Below are 5,054 nucleotides of genomic sequence, written 5' to 3'. Positions count from 1 at the left end.
TTTTTAGATGCTAACGGACTATCTGGCAGCGTGGTATTTTGACTTGGTAAAATGGCTGACCCTTTAGGGTCAGGAGAACATTTTGTATAGTGAGCAGATTTTTTAAATAACTTCTGACTATACCTGACCTAGGTGCTGATTGAGAGCCAGAGAACTGGTGATGTCTAGTTTACCTAGATTTCTGGCTTGGGGCTTGCGCCGGTTCTGGTGTGCATTGTGAAGAGGAACCCCCAGGTATTGACCATGGCCCTGGTTGCAGCCAATACCACCCGGTAGAGGGGCTACATAAGAGGGGGAAATCTCTTCAGTGACAGAGGGGAAACGAGCCACGTTATGAGCTTAAAATGCTTCCAGACAGAAATTGAACCAACCAAATAAAAGAGAATCACTAGCCACAAGGTTACACGACATTCGTTTAGAAGAGGGAGCAAAGGGCAGCGGAAGAGCGAACTGGAGCGAACTAACAGATGTTCTTAAATTGTATTTGGCTGCTGCTGCTGCTGTGCCACCGATGTGCCAGGCCGGTGGGAGGCGCTTTCTTAATCCGAGTCAGAACTGCTGCTCGACCCACTTCCATGCTGAAAGGGACAAGGATTGACGTGTATTAGATACCGTGAGAATAGCCCTCTCCCACGGCTGTCTGCATTCACAGCAGTTACCGTCCCGCAGCCTGTGTCACAAGATGGGAGCTGGCCCTGGTGCCTGGCCAGTTACACTCCGGCTGCTCCCGTGTCAGCTGTACGTGGTGCCCTTCACTTCCTGACCCAGACATTGGCATCATTTTACGATGGCTCCTGGGAGGGACGGCCGGGGCTAGTAACTGGTTTCTCTGCTCGCCCGTAGCACAGAGCTAGGGGTGATGATGGCAGCTCTCCTAGCCAGGCCTGCAGCAGGCATGGGGGGAGCCAGGACTGCTCAGGCATTGAGGAATGGGCAGGGGAGTGGAGATGGAAAATTCGACCTTCGAGGGAAGCGCAAGCCCACGAGCTACCCTTCAGGAACAGCCCTGGCAGGCTTGGGGACTCCCGGCCAGGCTGAGCCAGCAGGAAGGAGGCGGGAGGGCTGCAGCCCTGGCCCCCGAGCATGCCCAGTGTGATGAGAAGGCCCTGGGCACAGAAAAAGCAGTGGCCAGGCCCAGCAGGACGGGCACCACACCATGCTAAACAACGAGCTCACTGCACAATATTGGTTGCCAACCAGGACGCTGCTTCACCTTGGAAAGGAATCGCCCGGCAGAGATGGGCTGCGCAGGAAGACAGTGAAACGGCCCGACCTGCAACCCCTGGCACTGCGGGGGGAGGCCGGGCTTTGAGTCCAGTTCTCAGCCCCGGACCTCTGCACCCGCCAATGCTGCTGGGCTTCTCGACACCCGTCAGGTGATTCCAGGGGCAGGTCCCCGCTCCTGAGCCCAGCCAAGTAGAATTGCCACTAACTGCACCACAGCAACCCCAGGGGCTGCGGCAGCACGTGCGGTACTACGTCCCCAGCAGGACGCTAAGGCCCCGCCCGGCGAAGACGTGTACACGTGCCTGACGGTACCTCAGACTTAGCATCACTGATTTCCAGGAGCTGCTTACGAGCTAACGCTGAGCATGTGCACACGCTGTGCAGACTCGGGGCCTCAGGCAGGGAGTCAGTCCCTGCAAGGGCTTCCAGCGCCGGGCTCTGTGGCAGAGGGACATTCTGGCTGGATGATGGGTTTGTACAAAGGCATCACACCCAGTAAGCTGGGTTGGTTTGTTGCAGCCACGTGTCCCTGTACATGAGTGAGGCTGGCCACAGAATGCAGGTGGGCGCAGCACTGGCCAACGTGCTGGAGAGGTCCCTGGGAACCCAGCCTGCCTTTGTGAGGTGTGTCAAGGTGCCACGTCATGGCTCTGACATTCTGTGCTGAGCTGAGTTCTCCGTCCCACCCGAGTGCCCTGAGCTGTGGCTGCGTGCTAGTCCTGCTTCCTCTGTTTCATTTCCTGACACTGACTCTAGGAACACCTGGGTTCCCAGCAGAGCTGGGCCGGTCCTGCACCGGTTTGGCTGCACAAGGTGCGATGCAGCAGCCTGTAGGCGCAGGCGGGTTTGGTTTGAGGTTTGAATACATTAACCAGTGATGGCCTGGCCAGTACAAACCCTAATCCGGAATGCAGGGACCTGGTGAAAACAGCCGACTCTTAAGGGGAAAAGAAAATGTTTCCAGGGCCTGGTGTAATGTCCCCTGGTTGCAGGGAGCAGAGAGGGTGGGTTCTCATGTCCCCAGAGCCCCATGTACGGGTTGGGAACAGAGCAGTCCCTAGCCCAGCTAAGCCTTGGGCTGTGGGCCCTGCACAGCATCCCAGCACAGAGCTGACGCTAATGGTGCAACTTCTTCTGCAACGTGGCCCCCACACCCCAGTGACCAGGGCTCCGTACCTTGTGTCCATGGCGACCATGGCCATGTTTCTAATGTTTGTGATGATGCCCATGAGGTCCACCTGGGGGATGACACCCAGGATGGGGAGGGCATCCAGGTCCATGCGGGTGGTGTCCATGCGGGTGGTGTCCAGGGGGATGAGACCCACCAGGCCCAGGGCATACAGGAGGGGGAGGAGGACAGACAACAGAGGAGCAAGGACTCGGGTGAGGGTGGCAATGTGGCGTGTTTGGTGGTGGTCTCCCACCAGGGGGTCCTGCCAGACAAAGGGAAAGCAGAGGTGACGTGTTAGAGCCCATGGCAAGGCCCCTTCACCCATCCTCCTCCCCGGGTTCCCTGCAGTGCGGGCAATGCTGACACACCACTGGCCCCAAGCATGGTTTCCCTGTGCTGGAGGCTCCCAGACTCCTCTCGCATGGCCTCCATCCTCCCAGTCTGCACTGCCGCTTGGACGCTGCCTGCAGGAACTGGTCTCCCCTGGCTTCCCTTGGCTCACTGTATTGCCACCCGGAGGGATCTGCATTGTTAGCAGGTGATACCCCCTGGCACTGTGTATTCGAAGGGAAATGCCCCCAGGAAGGCAGGGAACAATGACCTAGTCCATTGTGCAGTCGTTTCAGCCAGACGACTCCCGCTGAGTAGGGCATTGCCTGATTTCAGTGGCCTGCCAGCTCCGGAGTAAGGGGGCTGGGGTAGGGTTACCATATTTAAAAATTAAAAAAAGAGGACACTCCATGGGGCCCTGGCCCCACCCTTCCCCGCCCCCGCCCCGCCCCAACTCCGCCTCTTCCCCACCCCAACTCCGCCCTCTCCCCTGAGTGCCCCGCATTCCCCCTCCTCCCTCCCAGCCACGTGAAACAGCTGCCCGAGCGCTACCGGCTTCACGGTTTGCCGGGCAGCCCCCAGACCTCCAGACCCTGCGCCCCTGGCCGGGCACTTCCCCTCCCAGGCTCCGGCTGCGCTGGGGTAGCGCCCAACCGGGGGCGCAGGGTCTGGAGGTCTGGGGGCTCCCCAGCAAACCGTGAAGCCGGTAGCGCTCGGGCAGCTCGGCTCTTCAGCTGCACAGAGCTGAGGTGTCTGGGGGGAGCAGCAGCAGCCGCCGCCGCGGGGGAATCCGCCTGCAGCTCGCAGCCTGCCGGAGCCGCTCTAAGGTAAGCAGGGGACTGGTATTTTCCTGGACATGTTCGGCTTTTTGGCAATTCCCCCCGGACGGGGATTTGAGGACCAAAAAGCCGGACATGTCCGGGAAAATCCCGACGTATGGTAACCCTAGGCTGGGGGAGGCGAGGAGGCAGAATGGGGCCAGCATGTGGAGTAACTTTCAAACCAGGCCATGAATATTACACACGTATATGTACACACGTCACGCTACTGGAGGGCTGGGTGCTGCAGTCCTTACACAGGCAAATCTCCCAGAGACAGCCACGCTGTCTGGCTCCCAGCCGATCCCCGCTTTAGCCATGGCCCCACACAGAGAGTCCTGAAACCCGTCTGTGTCCCCGTAGAACAGAGGAACTGGCCTTAGCCTTCGGCCCAGGAAACAGCCCTCAAGTTCCCCAGCTTTAAGCAAAGCAGCCGGAAACAGCCCGTCCCGGCTCCCCCCGGCAGGCCAGCCTGTGCTGAGCCAAGGTCTCACCTGCGTTCGCATTCCACATGCCGGGTCCGTCAGCACCTCCAAGGGAAGGAGAGTCCCGGTCAGAAGGTTTCTCCCGCCCGCCCGCCCTCCAGTCACCTGCCTCCCGCCCCTGGAGCCGCTCTCTGCACCAGTGCAGCAAACCACGGAAAAGCACCCGCAGCAGGGGGGCAGAACGGTCCCCGCCCGCAGCCTGCACCTAGGGTGATCACCTTTTCAAAAGGCAAAAGCGGGACACATACAGAAGCCCCGCTCCCTCTGTGGCCCCGCCCCTGCTCCTCCTCGTCCCCAAAGCCCTGCCCCCTGCTCAGGCCAGAAGCCAGAGGTGGGCAGTGGGAAGAGCCACCTCGGAAGCCTGGGCCACTGTGAGGAGCCCTGGACCCTCCACCTGCCCTGGGCGAGGGGCTAAAGAGCAGCCCCCGGCCCGTGTGCCCGCCCCTGGGGGCATGCTGCCCAGGACAGGTGGCAGCTCCTCGGCTCCTGGGCAGGGGGCAGGGCTTCCGGGAAAGGGGAGGAGCAGGGGCAGGGCCTCATGGCGAGGGGGGCAAACGCCCACCTCAGCCCCTTCTTCTCTCCCCACAGGAAGAGGCTGGCACCACCCCTGAGCCTCAGGCAGCTACAGAGCGGCGCTGCAGGGAATCCGGGACAAATGCTGTCCTGGAGTCATTCAGCCCGGGACCGGGACTAGACCTCTGCATTTCGGGACTGTCCCGCCCAGTTCAGGATGGGTAGTCACCCTACCCCCACCTGCACGACGAGGGGAGGTGCGGCCAGCGTGAGATGGCACCGCACCCACGTGCCCTGCGCCAGCAGCCTGGGCGCCCGTCCTGTCTCTGCCACAAGCTGCTGGGTGACCTTGGGCACTTCCCCTGCCACCTTGGTCTGCCTTGGGCAGCAGCTCTTCAGAGCAGGGCCTGTCAAAGTGCGTGTACAGCGCCCAGCACCAGGGACTCAGCTCAGCTGGGGCCTCGTGGGGCTGCTGGAATACACAGTGCAAGAATCATAGAATCATAGAAT

The 5,054-nt window shown here is 60.7% G+C and overlaps 1 long non-coding RNA gene across 1 annotated transcript; it reads right to left on the bottom strand.

Moving 5' to 3' along the window:
• Positions 1 to 400: 400 nt before the first annotated feature.
• On the bottom strand, positions 401 to 2,597 carry LOC135980240 (uncharacterized). The gene is made up of 2 exons (XR_010597405.1): positions 2,404 to 2,597; positions 401 to 578 (listed from the first exon to the last, which is right to left on the bottom strand). It is a non-coding gene; the product is annotated as an uncharacterized LOC135980240 (long non-coding RNA).
• Positions 2,598 to 5,054: the final 2,457 nt, after the last annotated feature.

This window comes from Chrysemys picta, unplaced genomic scaffold, assembly GCF_011386835.1.
Source record: "Chrysemys picta bellii isolate R12L10 unplaced genomic scaffold, ASM1138683v2 scaf2318, whole genome shotgun sequence".
NCBI lineage: Eukaryota > Metazoa > Chordata > Testudines > Emydidae > Chrysemys > Chrysemys picta.
The sequence above is the reverse complement of the archived record's forward strand: the minus strand, read 5'-3'. Positions and strand labels throughout refer to the sequence as shown.